The 15,081-nt window shown below is 45.4% G+C and overlaps 1 long non-coding RNA gene across 3 annotated transcripts in view; it reads left to right on the top strand.

Annotated features, from left to right (window-relative positions):
- Nucleotides 484-15,081, top strand: part of LOC110392608 — a 48,378-nt gene continuing 33,780 nt past the window's right edge. For all 3 annotated transcript variants that reach the window (XR_002434504.1, XR_002434505.1, XR_002434506.1), the window contains exons 1-2: nucleotides 484-694; nucleotides 1,170-1,299. This is a non-coding gene — a long non-coding RNA (uncharacterized LOC110392608). The remainder of the gene's footprint in view (nucleotides 695-1,169; nucleotides 1,300-15,081) is intronic.

Genomic DNA, 15,081 nt, shown 5'->3' with positions numbered 1-15,081 from the left:
TCTGGCTCCTGCAGGGAATAAGCAAGTCTTTGACTTTTTTAGGCAGCCCCAGAAAGGTTTGCTTTTGTTATTCTATCAGTGGACTGGTAAAAGCCACAATCTAAACACAACCCACCCCCTCCTCCACGCAACTTCTTTCAGACCTACCTGATGGTTTTGACTTTTATTCATAGAAGAGAAAAGAGGGGTAAATCTGGAGAATCGCTGTTGAGAGAAGCAACAATATTCATAACACTTGGAGGCAAACGTTGCAGTTATGGAAAGTCTGCAACAAAAGTGAAGTGAGCATGGAAGGCATTCTGAATGTTAAATATTCATTAGTATTCCCCACACTGTGTGTTCTAAATATATTTTCAGCAGAGCCCATGCATATGCCTGGGATGTTCCCCCCCTCCCCTAAATGATGCCACAGTGATTCGGATGGTGGGGAAGTCACCATGGCAACATTGTGATGCTACCTTTTGTTCATGGGATGGAGTGACCAGTTGTGAGGTCAGACAGCAGGGCTGTGGCTGAGCCACGGCAGCACCCTTAGTCCTGCCCGGTGACGTGGGCATTGCCTGCAGACAGGGCAGGGGTCAAAACCAGGCAGTGTGCTGCTTCTTTCCCCTCAGCCACTCCATTTGAGGGATGACTACTTCACCAGCTTGAGGTCAGGGAGGCAACAGTGGATTTTGACAGCCCCAAATGAGAGGTTAGTGCCATGAAAGGGAGATGGGACCATGGGTTGGGAGATCTTGGCCAGCAGCAGCTCTGGAGGAAAGTAGGCAGGAGGAGATGGCTGTTCCTTGCATCTGAGAGCAATGGAGATTGGCTCTGAATCCAGACTCCTTCTGCTCTTCAGGATGGCTACGAGCAGTGTAACTTAGCTCTGTGTTGGGATCCCCACCCCAAAGAGTGGGAGAGGTTTCAGTTTACAGAAGCTTTATTTAAAATTGGATGCACCCACTGCAGGTGAACAAGAGGAAAGCTGCAGGTTCAGATATACATCATAGGGTTTGGATGCTTCCAGGCCCCTTGGCCGAGAGCCTAACACTGAATATAACAATTTTGACCATTTTTTCCCACTACTGGGTACCTGGAGCAAAGTTCAGCTCCAGTATCAGACATTGAAAAGCAGACACTTATGTCTACTTCACTAAATGCCAACATCTCTGCTCTCATTCTAGCCCATGGAGATGAGTCAATGCAACCATCAGAGCCTAGAAAGAGATCCAGCCCTAAGGCACACATCCACCTTGGTCAGCTGTCTGGATGCCAGCAAGCATTCAAATTATGACAATATGAGAGTTTTTCAAGGTACATATCTCATTCTCAAGATTAGCTAAGGAGCCGAGAGCAATTATATTCCCAGTTTACACACCTCTTCTATCATGAGGTGGGTTGAAACCAGGACAGGATGAACCTCTGCAACATCTGTGCAACCTAGACAAGTGGGTCCCTTCTTTTTCAGATGAAGAACCTTAGATATACTGGGTGTTGCTGACCAGGCTCTGAGTCAAGCACTGCTCTCCTTCCCAGAGAGAGGATGGGAAAGCAAGTGTTCACATGCTCCTTTTGCCTCTGCAGTGCCTTTGATCTGAAAATCGCAGGAGCAAAGGCTGTAGAACAAGTCCATGGTAATCTGAGCATTGCCATGGGTGGCAGCCCAGGGGAGGAACCACCTATCAGGCCATGGCACATGCTATCGTGGCACCTCTCTGCTGGCTGAAGCAGCTGAAGCTTTCATTTCAAAGCGAGCATGGACATCTCTGGCTCTCAGAGCTGCAAAGATATTGCCCTGAACATGAAACAGGTTGGGTTCATGCAGAGAGGTGGTGGTCCTGCTCCTGGATGCACAAAGGACAGTTTGGTGGCTGCATGAGCTAACACAGTGTGTTACAGCGAGCTCAAGTTCTGCGGGGTTCTTGGAGACTGGAAGGAGGATGAAATGTGATGCATGGCCCCATCCATCTGCTGTCAATCCAGCTCTTCCACCTGCTGGATATGATCAGCACCACTGCTTTCTGAGGATCCACACTGAAATGTGCCCAGGCAGAGCCAGTCTGGTTTCCTAGCCCCACTGGTGAAAGAGAACTTGGTGTCCCTGTTCATTGTAGGGGAGTTGGATTAGATGCTTTTTAAGGGTCCCTTTCAACTCAAATGATTCTATGATTCTATGATCCCATTTGGGGGCTCACAACCAGCCCAAGGGGCATGAGCATCCCTCAGAAGTGCAGCAGGGAGACCGAGCAAGGGGCTGTTGTCCCCAGGTGTGCACACTCAGCAGGGATGCTGCTCCAACAGCCCCGTCCTCCTCCCTGTTCCTGCCCGTCCTGCTGAGCTGGGCTCTGCTCTGACTCATGCACTATCAGCACAAATCCCTGATCCATTCACATCAGAGTCTTTGAGTGCTGCTGAACCAGAAAGGCTCTGACTTGCTTTTCTGGTCTCAGGCAGAATTACCCTTCTGGCCCTCAGGAAAATCATCTATTTTTTTGCTTGTAAACAGAGATAACACAGGAAGTCTCATGAGGCACTGTGGGTTAGCCTAGTTTGAAGCAGAACCAATCTTTAGCAAAGAACTGGGCGTTCATGTTGTCATGGATGCACCATCCATGTTATTATATTGCATTATTGGGTGCCCATGTGGCCTGAGATAGCCCAGATTCCCAAATACTGCTCTTTTGTTATTCTCCTTTTGACACTTGTGATTGTCAGATTCCTCTGATGGTTCAGAGACGAGGCTGTTTTACAGGTGCACAGACCTGTGAACCTCACACCAGCATCTGACACCACATTGTGCACCAGAAAAAACACAACCACTGTGTTTTTCCAGAGCCTACAATTCCTGCAGACATTTATTTGGACACCTATTGAAGTCCTGTAAATAACAGTAGTAAAATACACCTGTATACACCCAGCAAGAAATAGATGAGCCTGCCAGAGTTGTACAGTGGCTCTTTAGCTCAGGAAAACTTATCACTGCCTTCAATGTGATATGATCCAATTCCTTCACATTTAATAAAGAGCAGAGTTTGTCCAAGGACAGTTAATTACTTTGAAATTAATATTAATGATGCAACAAGGGGCTGCTTCCCCTCCCCCGTTATTACCTCATAATGAATAATAAGAAAAATGCCCTCAAACTGTAGGATCTACAAGGTTGAAAGCATGGGAAAGGAGAGATAGAGAGGAAGAGGGTTGTATGGAGCTGAACATTCTCATCTGACTGGGTGCGCTTAGAATCATAGAGTCATTAAGGTGGGAATAGACTGCTAAGATCATCCAGCCCAACTTCTACGAGGGTTTCCCAGAGCAGGAGTTATTTATTTCTCTATGTTCATCACAGGATTTGCATTCATGTACACGACCATGAGCATGCTCCCTCTCATAGTCTCCGTTTGGGTGTAGCCTCCAGAAGCCTACATAGAGCGTGAAGGTTGCATGTGGACAGAGGTGATCTCTCCCCCCAAAAGCATGAAACCATGGCAAAACGAGAGCTTTATGGTGATGGGGAACCATGCAGAACTTCAGGACAAAATGTGTCTTAGCCTTTGGAAATTTGGGGTGAAGCAATGTAGGAAGGAGCCTGTCTCTGGTTTGCTTTGCAGGTGGCTGGCTTGGACTTGAGGGCAGAGTGTTAGATGGCAAAAGCTGAATTAGATGAATCCCTATGGTCATTCAAGGAATAGGTAGTACTGTCAGGAGTTTCACTGGATCTGCTGGATCTCAGCCCAGTGCCTTCATCAGATGGCACCTCTTCCGCATCGTGCCACTTCGGGGCCTCAAAGAAGATCCAGTGTTAAAGGGTAGTAGAAATATCCACCTGTCAGCCTTGCAGCCATTTCCTAGCACCAAGAACCAGGTTCTGGTGATGGAACAATGTTTTTTATTTCATTTTCAAACAGCAGTTGCTGAGTGGAAAGTTATTCTCTAGTTCAGAAAAGGGAAACCTTATTTCCATCTGTATGAGGAAGCGGGTGGCTCTGGGGGAGCAGCTGGTGTGCCCTGGGCAGTGTTTCAGACAGGTTTTACTTTAGATTCATAGAATCATAGAATAGCTTGTGTTGGAAAGGACGTTAAAGCCCATCCAGATCCAACAGCCCTGGTTTGGTTGTTTTCCACCAGATCATGCTTCCCAGGGCACCATCCAACCTGGCCTTGAACGCCTCCAGAGATGGGTTGCTCTGCTCCAGCACCATGGACTAACTGCCTGTGTGTTTGGAGAATGTGAGGTGCAGGTCTGAAGGCTGCTGCCCAAAAGAGATTCAGTCTCTGCATCACCCCGTGATGGAAACCAAAATGTAGTGGGGACGGGGCAATTAAGGATTAAATTGAATTAAAATGTTAATAGAAAAGCATTCAGTGAACATCTTTCACGAAGCAACTTTGCAGGACGATATTTCTTTTGTTTCCCTCTCCTTTCTTGCTCTCATTCCCCAGCTGACAATTGATGGGAACTCCCTTTCAGCATGGGTTTGTTCACTCACCGACAGCAAACACTCCCAGCAGAAAAAGCTCCAACCACTGGCATCCCCGAGCAGTGCTGGGGATGAGGAATACACCCTTTGAAAAGTAAATCCCAGGGAATCCATAGCCTTTCCACGGTGACGAAGTTTCAGCAGTGATTTCCTAGCTAGTGTCAGCCCCGCGTGGAGATGCTGCCGAATTAAGCCCGGCGTGAAGAGCCGGCAGGCACAATAGGCAGCGCCAGTCCCATCCCTCCCGCCCGACCCGATCCCAGTGGCGGGGCTGGGATGGCTTGTCCTGAATGCATTACGTAAGGCTGGGCTCGTTTGTCAGCCGCGATGGTACAAACATAGCTGCAGGCTGATTATGCAGAGAGGGAGAGAGAGAGAGAGAGGAGCGCGAGGGAGAGCGGGAGGAAGGTCTCACCGGGAACCCCGCGCCACGCGACCGAGGGCTGCAAGTTGGTGAGCAGGCGGGCGAGCTGCTGTCAGCGGGTGGCCGGAGCCCCTGACATGCTCCTGTTCATGTGGGATGCTTGAGGACGGCACCGCAGGCTGAGCTAGGAGACGAGGATTGGCATGAGGATTGGACCAACATGGAAGGGCTTCTGTCTCCGATGAGAACGAAGGTAGGGGAAGATGTTAATGTCTTTTAAAGCCGTTTTTACCCAAGGAGAGGAAGGGGAGGTGCGGGGCTAGCTCTGTGAATAGGGGGCTTGCCATGCTTTTGTCTCTTTCTTTTCTCTTTTTCAAAACTCATGAATGCAACTCAGCAGTGGAGCGACAGCGGTCGCCTCTGAGAGGGGAGTAACCCATCGCTCTTCCTCGACAGAGATGACTTTTGTCAATGAGTTTGCCTTTTCGGAGCAGACAGCCATATTTCTGTTTGGATTTCCAGTCGAAGGCTCTCATTGTGTCTGTGTGTCTGTGTGTGCTCCCCAGGGAGCGGCTGTTGGAAGGCGTACCTGCGGAGCGGGGAGGGATGCTGCCGGTGGGTACCCGGCACCTTGTCAGCAACAAGGGGTACATGGACAAGCAAAGAGGGGGATTCGTGCCCCATAACCCCGCCAGGGTGGGAGACCTCTTGGTGCGGACCGAGACAAAAAGCTGTAAAAGAGAAAGTGAGCGTGCAGAGCTCGGTGACGGCTGCACTTGTCTGCTGGCCTCTCCTGCTCCCAGCTCTCTTTAGAGGTTTTGCCATTAATCCTCATTATGAAAGAAACTTAAATTCCTGCGGGGAAAAGCCACAGGCAGAGAAATACGGTGATGGTTTGGTTTGCAAAATCTCTTTCCGTGCTGTTATTTCTGCGTGGTCCTGAGGGAGAGACTGGATCCTGATTGTGTTTTATTTGGTTGCTGCCTCCATCCCATGTGGTAACTGGCTTGGGTAAATCCTTCTGATTTCAGTCCATCGCCACATGCAGACCCACTGTATTGTGTCTCAGGACTGGGAGAACTGGAATTCAATGGCAATTCTTAGTGGCATCTTCATGTATCTCAAATGTATGTGGTTTTAAAGGTGTAGTCAGACCAGAGTTGTTGCATACAAATGCAAAGCTAGAAAAGATTCTGAGAAATTATCTGGTCTGGCCCCAGTACTGGGCAGATCAGCTGGTCTGGTCTCCTCTAGCACACCTCTGCCATCTACTATCTTAAATTAAAGGCTCTCCAATGACTGAAAGTATTTTCAATATTAAAAGCTAGGAAAGCTATTTAAATAATAATTTGCCAGCAAATGGCTCTACTGTAATTCTCCAGGGCAGTGACTTTTTTTCCACCTTCATTCAGTTCTTTTCTGTCTTGCCTAATAAGTTGGATATTAAAAAAAAAGGATCTACTAACTTCAAATGTCTCTTCATTACACTAAACTGCTAATGGGCAGGTTACAGAGTGAAAGATTTATGAGGGACAGAAGATATCCATTCATACTTCTCATCACTGAGGAACACATGCATTGGTCTTTCTAAGGCATTTCTCAATACTACTTTTTAAAAGAAAATCACAGCACAGAAAACAAAACAAAACAAAACAAAAAGCAGACCTCATTTCCAGCGTTAGAAAACGCAACTTTCAGGATTTTAGTGGATGTTCCCATTCTGCTCCTCTAACCAGGCTTGAAATGATGGCTGGAGGCAGTCTCTCCCAGCACTGGTGCTATCAGGTTGGCGCGTGGATTAAGTTAGACGTGTGTACTATCAGCACCTGCAGCATGCACGGAGCTATAAAAATGACAGAGTAAGGCAAGCAGACCGAGACTGGGTATTATGTTTGTTCATCTGACTTGCTTCATAGCTGCAGCTGGAATGTAAATCCTAATAATGCCATTCATAAAGTGTAATCTCAATTACCACTATCAGGCTGTTTATTGATCCTGCAAGAGGGATCTGCTTGGGAATACAGACTTAATCCTTTGGATCCTGATCTGCTCTTACAGAAGAAAAAGGGACAGAATTCTGGCCTTCTTGGGTACACAAAATCCTTCTCTAGACAAAACAGTGAGATTTTAAATAATCAGTTACAGTGGTGTAAAACTGACATGATCCACTTGAAGTTCCTGATCTTGACACTGGTGTTACACTGGTGTTAATCTGGGGTTGCTCTGTGGCAGGTGATGGAAGTATTCAAACAGATGTGTGTAATAATGATCAGAATTGGGCCCTTATGTTTTTACCTTCCGAAAAAATAACGAGAAGATTACTTGAAGAAGTTTGAAAACTGATCTCATTTAGGACAGGAGATAATGGCCTAAAGTTGTGCCAGGGGAGGTTCAAGTTGGATGTTAGGAAACATGCCGTCTCAGGAAGAGAACAAGCTGCCCAGGGAGGTGGGGGAGTAACCATCCTTGGAGGAGTTTGAGAAACATGGAGATGTGGCACTGAGGAATATGGTCAGTGGGCATGGTGGGATGGGTTGACAGTTGGACTAGATGATCTTAGAGGTCTTTTCCAACCTTAATGATTCTATGATTCTATTCTATGATTCATTTCCAAGATGCTTCGTAGTTGGCAGTGACTCCCTGCTTACATGCCAAAAAATCGAATGTAAAATCTAAAACTCTCCAAATACAACCTTAATATGTAATGCCTATTAAAAAAAAAAAAAAAACACAAAAACCCAACATGACAACAGCGAGGCTACCAGTGTGCTGAGACCCCTGCCTGTCACAGTCACTAATATTGCCTCCTTTTTTTTCCCTTCACTCCACCGTCTGTCTGCTCCCATCTGTCATTTGTTTTACATTTCGGTTGCAAGTGTTTGAGGTGAGTTGGATGTTTTTTGTCCTTCAGTTTACGTAGTGACTTGAAGGACAGTGAGTTCCTGGTCATCTGTGGAGCAAGCCTGGAGCATCTCTGAGGTCTGAAGTCCCAGCGGCTGGACTTGGGAGAATCTTGTGGTGGCAACAGGAAATATGGTTGCAGTCAAGTCCTCAGTGCCTTTTGCTCCTTGAGGCTCCAACCTCCCTTCCCTTCTGCAGATAGACAATGCGTGGCCTACAAGAGCTGGAATTCAGCCAACAGCCACAGCGCAGTTGGGCAAAGACAGAATCTGGACGAACCATAGAATCATTTGAGTTGGAAGGGGCCTTTAAAGGCCATCTAGTCCAACACCCCTGCAATGAACAAGGGCACCTACAGCTCAGTCACTTTGCTCAGAGCCTGGCCCAGAAGTGCGTGCTCTTGTTTCTGCAGCCAGCTCCACATCAGAGCTTGCTAACACCAGGCTGGGAATACACAGCCAGCAGGGTATTTCATAGGGGACTCATTTCCCACTTCACAAAATGATAACCCATTTGGTTACTGGGCCATGCTGAACGATCACAGAGTGAAGTGCTTAATAACTTAGAAACTCTTTAAAATATTTGTTGAGTTAAATTGGATATCGAACATTAAGTGCATTATACCATGTAATGGACTCCACTGCAGTAAGTCATGGATGGTTAGTACATTTCTACTTTTACATAACCAGGACACACAGATGTAGAAATTTAAAGGAAAGTGGAGGAATATGTGGTAAAATGGGCTGGTATATAAAAATTGAAACAGATAAGTGCAGTGCATTCTACAGAATTTTTGTATCGATGATTAAATTTCACACGACTGGAAGTAGTAGTGGGGTGTAACTATTCAGTGGTTTAATTATGACACTGTTAATTATTACTAGAATCAGTTGGATTCTGTGGCTTAATGTATCTGAGCCCTTTTTTAAAGAGCAAACGAATGCACACAATAGCAATGTCCCCACGCCGCCTTAAGAGACTCTGAAGTTGATTGAGTACCACGGAGTGAAAAGAATGAAGAAATGCATAAATATTGCAATCCTTTTGTTAGCCTCCATTTTAATTTGTTTTATAATCCTCAACACATGCACAATTTTCCTTAACCCTCGGTGCATTGCCTTCAGCAAATTACACTGGCATAAGAATTTCAGTAATTTCGGTTTCTCTGCCGCTGACACTTGCCAGTGCATGCTACTGAATTTGCAATGAGCACCTGGCTTGCACCACACAGCGCTGGCTGCTGGCTCTCTTTTCCTTTGGGAAAGCTGTATTTGGGGCTTTTTTGTTTATCAAAGCTCTGCTTTTCTTTCAGACCTCCTGAAAGAACTTTTTCAATGAACTTTTCGTCTGTTCACAAACAGACACAGAGGGTAAATGGAGATTAATTACCATTGGATTTACTAAGCTTTGCACCCAAAGATAATGAATTTTGGTGTTCCTCCATACAGAGAATTCAGTGAGGAACTTTGTAAATAATGTGTGTAATGTTTAGATAGTGCTTTTAAAACTTTAATGGGGCTGTTCTCTATTATTGAATCTTATTAACTTTATCTGTTTATTATAGATTTGGGGGATTAGCAGACTCCCATGGTGTTACTATTTACTTGCTAAACTGTTTTGGCTCTGTTTTCAAAGCAGTTCAGTTTCTGACTGCTAGATCTCCCAAAAAGAACAGTTAATTTGTCCTTTGTGCCTGATTTGGAGAAGTTCATAGCGGATTGAAGCAGAGAAACTTTGGGAGCTGCTACATCGACCATGAGTCTTAAACAGCAAAGGTCTGAGATTTCTGACCTTTAGGACTGCCAGAGGTGGAAAGCGGAAGGGAAAATGCTCCAGAGAAAGGGAAATCTGGAGTGTGATTAAACCTGCAGATGGGATTGCTGTTTTTTTTTCTTTTCATCCCCCTGCATGGTAACTGAAGAAATTTACATAAGCAGTTGTTGTATCGAATTGTGACTCTGCATCCTTCCTACAAAGCATTTGAACGTGCTCTTAGCTCACATGTGGTCCTCTGGAAGTTAAAGAATCCTGCACTGTATGGAGAGCTGTGCACCTGAAAGCCACCTTATGACAGTCTTGCACAGCTGAAGATGTAAAGTCCTTTGTGTGTGACATGAAATTATTCTTGGTATATTTTTATGGCAAAAAAGCAAATGGCAAAAGAGGGCACATTTCCCCCCCAGAAGTATGTCTGTACCTCCTTTTGAGTAACACAATCATAGAATTGTTTGATTTAGAAGGGATCATTGAAGGCCACCTGGTCCAACTCTTCTACAATGAACAGGGACATCTACAGCTCCATCAGGTTGCACTGTGTGTTTGACCCCTATTTAAAATATCCCATTCACATAGACACACAGATGCTAATGACACGTAGAGACTGGGATTTTCAAAGTCACTTGGGACACTCTGACCTCCACCCTGGAGTATTTCTCAATGGACAGTGAGCGTCCAAATCTTTTGGGTTCCTGTGCCACCATCCATGAGCTGGTCACATGCAGCCCATGGCATGGGTGTGCAGCACTGGTGACACCTCGGCAGCCCTTCCATGGGGCACTTGCATCTGACAGGGTGCTGAGCAGGGTACCTCTTTTCCTGTCTTGTTAGCAGTTTTACTCAGAGGTTAATGACACCATATGTCATTCTCCAAGCTTTTACACAGTGAAAAAGAAAGGCAATTCAAGAAATGATTAAGTCCTTTATCTGTTACTGTTAATCATAATTTTATAGATACCTGGAAGAGGGTTGTAGGAGCATAACCCAGAGCAGAATTTTGCTTCAGAGTAACTATTTCATAATGTTATGCTTCTGGAGGAGCAGATCCTTTTCTGTTCTTCCGTAACACTTCCTAAATCCATCAAGATTTAAAAACAATATGTCACTGAACATAAAACCGAAAGGTTATTTTTTCTCCCCGGCTGTATTTTGTATCAGAACGGTGAGCTGCTATGCCTGAATGGACCCTCATGCACAGCCACAGCAGTATTAGGTTATTTACCATAGACAAACAATCACCACCCTGGGTAGGATCTGGACACTGTGCTGTCAATGAGAATTGCATTGCAATAGCTCTGGCAAGGCACACCAGCATGGAGGCTCGTACACTTAGTAGCAAACATGCAATGCTCCCTGCAGAAGGCTAGGAGAAAAGCATGGTACGTTGCCTCTGTTTTTTAAGATTCTGCTATCTCCCCCATAATTTTGAGGGACATGTTTGAGGGACAAGTTAGTGGGCACGGTGGTGAGGGGTTGATGGTTGGACTAGATGATCTTAGTGGCCTTTTCCAACCTTAATGATTCTACAATTTGACAATTCTAATTTAATGACTGAGTGATTCTTTCTCATCACCCTCAGTGGCACAACTGAATCCAGGCTATACCATCCTGGCCCTGTGCACCCTTGGGTGTATGCTAGGCTGAACTGGTTCAGCTCTTGCTGAGCACTCTCATGATGACCATCAAACAGCCCCTGAGATGGCCCAGGATGGACACATTGCTGGGGCTGCTTTGCCTTTCACAGAGAGCACAGTCATCTGGTTGGGGCCTCTCTCTGCCATTGTCAGTCAGGCATCAGGACCCACACTGATGGGAGACACAAACTGGCTTTGCACACTGTTTTGTTGGAGTCTGGGGTGATCACAATATGTCTTGATGACAAAGCTCTCATATACATGTATCAAGTGTCTCTGGGTCCTTTCAAGGGATAGAAATAGGAAGGTCACCTGCTCACCTCCCAGTGTCCAGGTGGCATGTCCCACTTAAAGCTGGTCTGCACTCTGGCCTCAATTCTCCATGTCCTATTTGAATGCAAAGCCCAGGATACCATGGAAGTTCCCAAGAACATCTCTGGTCACCTCAAATCTTGCTGCAGTTGAGGTTACCTGAAAGTGTCCAGGAATCTTCTTTTGGTTTCCACGGGACCTCATAGAAAAGCACAGGCACCAGAAGATTATGAAGAGACTACAGTGATGCCAAATTGAAATTATTATTCATAATAATAACAATAAAAACAATATCATAGTGATACTAAGCTTTAAAATGCAGTAGGACAAGGTACAGAATGGAGGAATAAAAGAATGTTGACAATTTAAGCATTAAGTGCACAAAGCTCACTATCCCAGGGCATGGGTTATAGGCTTCAGATTTTTAATAAGACATACTGGTGAACACCTATCTTTCTAGTCATTTCATTAAGCAGTTTGCTTAATGGGCAGCTGTTGGTGAGGCAACTTGCCATCTCTTTCAAAAGCATGATTCAGACAGGGCCACCTGCTGCTAGCTGTGAATCACAAGTCATGCAGGTATCCACCAGGGATGTCATAAAGCCATAACTGCTATAGAAATGGGAAAGTTGCAAGGATGGTTATGAAATGAAAATGATGGCCCTCCCAAAATGCCAGTGTAGTAGTTATCTATGGAGGAAAACAGCTCCCTTGCATGGCTGCCTGATACACATCACTCTGAAAGAAGTTACTGGCAGGGGCTGTTTGATGTTTGGGGCTATCTAAAATGCAATAAAGCTCTTGGAAAATACGTATTTCACCTTCATGAAGTCTGATCCTTGGAGAGTGCATACCTGCATAGCTTGACCCTCAGCACACCCTTCAACAGTGATCAGCTCTTCCTCATCATATTTTACTGGGTTTAGATGAATGGCAGAGTATGTGGGCTTTCCTCCTGAGAATGCACACCTAACGTATTTGAACTTTCCCTTCATTACTCCTTATCTACATGGCAACACAAACCTCACCATACCTACACAACCAAACATGTGAATTCATCTGGAATCCAACCGGCAAGGCAAAAGCCCCAGGCCCTGCAGGTTGTTCCAGTTCAGAGGAGACCTGAGGATAGATACAGGTGTCTCCTTGTTGCCGTTTATAAACACACAACAATGTCAATAAACATACAAAGTCCTATTTCCCTAAGCATGGTATGAAACAAACAAATGAGAGGCCTCTTCCTGCTCAAGGTGCCTTCCATCATGTAATACCCATACACACCCATGTTTTTCTTTGATGCCTTGCTCCTTAGCTTGGCAATACCAGATGGGAGCTGGTTTTCTCTCCCTAATACAGTCACAAGCTGTTGCAACACATGGAAGACAAACTAACGGAGTCAATCCCTTCTTTTGTTCAGGCTCACATTTTTTTAGGGAAATTCCTTCTCCCTTTTATGCAGGGGTTTGGGCTGTGCTCCAGATCAATGGCACTCAGCCCCTCTCCACCTCTAGAACACCAAAAATCTCAAAGGTACAGCCATCCCCAGGCACAGATGTTGACTTGAGTCACGTATCACAGGCTAAACACTGCTATTAAAGGCCAATTTAATAGTAAATGCAATATAAATAGCAGTAATAAAAATCCATTGCTCCTCCTTTTCACAAAAGCTCAGTCTAAGGCCTCCAATGCAACAAAAAGCAAAGGAAAGCAGTGGATCTGGTGGCACATCACAGTGTTCCCAGGGTCGCATTGCTGATGAGGTGCAGCCCAATGTAGCAGCCAAACCCATTCCAGTCATGCAGATATCATCGTTCATATGGGGCCTGGTAGCACAAACACTTGCAAAGCTTGAACCTGCTGAAGTAACATGAAAGGTAGAAGCAATCTCCTGGGTAGACAGAACTCAAACCACTTGGGGCTTTGTAGACAGGAGGTCAAAAACAATATATCAAGTCAGTTATCATCCAGTCCTGTCTTCCCTTCCTCCCCTCCCTCTGGCATAGAGCGGTAGGAGCTCAGGTCCTTTGATGTAAACCTGTCAGACACTTTGGTCTTATCCTTGCTCTGCCCTGCCCTATTTTTCCACATACACACTTTTTTTGTGAGATTTTAATTATAAGCATAATCATATTGGTAGGAAAACCCTTCCTTAATTACACGCTCAATTAAATCTAGTAGCTGAGGAGCTGAGCAAAGAAGTAAGGTGAAATTATTACTGCTTCATCTAAAGCTGGATCTCTCTATGGTCAGGTTTGGAATAATACCGTAGAAGTCATCTTTCTTTAGGAAGATGGATTTCATTTACAAGAGAGTAAATTATTTTGGGTAGAGGGAATTAGAGTATTATCTAATGGCAATGAAACACTTTTCCAGCAAGACCAATTACTTGCAGAACTATGCTTTTTAGTGAATATTTCGTGGTCTGGCCCAAGAAATATATTGTACATATAAAGTAATATTCAGCTTGAGAGAATGGCACAATCCCTCCCCTAGCATACTATGGTCTTTAGAGGGAGATCAGGTGAGATCACAGAAGCATAGAAGCATAGAATCATAGAATGGCTTAGGTTGGAAGGGACCTTAAAGGCCATCCAGCTCCAACCCCCTGCCATGGGGAGGGACACTTTCCACCAGCTCAGGTTCCCGGGGCCCCATTCAACCTGGCGTTGAACACTTCCAGGGATGGGGCACCCACAGCCTCTTTGGGCAGCCTGAGCCAGTGCCTCACCACACTGAGCGAAAAGGTTCTGCCCAACATCTAACCTAAATCTCCCCTCTTTTAGTTAAAGGCATTCCCCCTCATCCTATCACTGTCAGACTGTGTAAAAATTTGATCCCACTCCTGCTTGTAAGCTCCCATCAAGTACTGGAAGGCCACAATGATGTCTCCCTGGAACTTCTATTCTCCAAGCTAAATAAGCCCAACTCCCTCAACCTTTCTCCACAGGAGAGATGCTCCAACTTTTTGATCATCTTCATGGCTCTCCTCTGGACCCACTTCAACAGCTCTGCATCCTTCTTGTGCTGAGAGAGATGAGAGATTGAAAACATCTCTGTGTTGTCAGAGAGCTCCCCATGGTGCCAGTGCTTCAACACTTACCCTCACTCATGCTTGTAGCTGGGTAGCACGTGTTGTGGTACCATCATGACTGGAAGCAGACAGACCAAAGCCATCTCTTCAGGATCTGTCCCTCTGTATTGGATCGTTGGTTCCCAGTGTTAGGGGGAGGGAGCCTGTTTCGAACCCCTGAGATCTCTGCTAATGCCCACAGCAGCATGGAAAATAAGTCAGAAGTGGAAAAAGTGGGAAAAATCCAAACTGGCAGAGGATGAAAGAGGGATGAAGGGGCAGGGATGAGTGATGGTAGGTGCCTGTGGTGTGGGAATCTCCTGCCCAGGTGGCAAAAAACATGTGTTCAGAGCTGCCTTTTAAGGAGGGAATGTTATCAAGACAAAAAGCTTCGATCATCAGAGCAAGGAACAACCATGCAGCTCCAACTTAATTATGCAGTCTCATACTGTTTTTCCACAGGTTTCTTCTCATCTCACACTTAAGATGAACAGTGCTCAGATAATGAACAGCTATTCATTATTTTGTATTCTTCTTTTTTCTCAGTGAATAACCCTGGGT

Source organism: Numida meleagris, chromosome 1, assembly GCF_002078875.1.
Source record: "Numida meleagris isolate 19003 breed g44 Domestic line chromosome 1, NumMel1.0, whole genome shotgun sequence".
Classification (NCBI taxonomy): Eukaryota; Metazoa; Chordata; class Aves; order Galliformes; family Numididae; genus Numida; species Numida meleagris.
The sequence above is the reverse complement of the archived record's forward strand: the minus strand, read 5'-3'. Positions and strand labels throughout refer to the sequence as shown.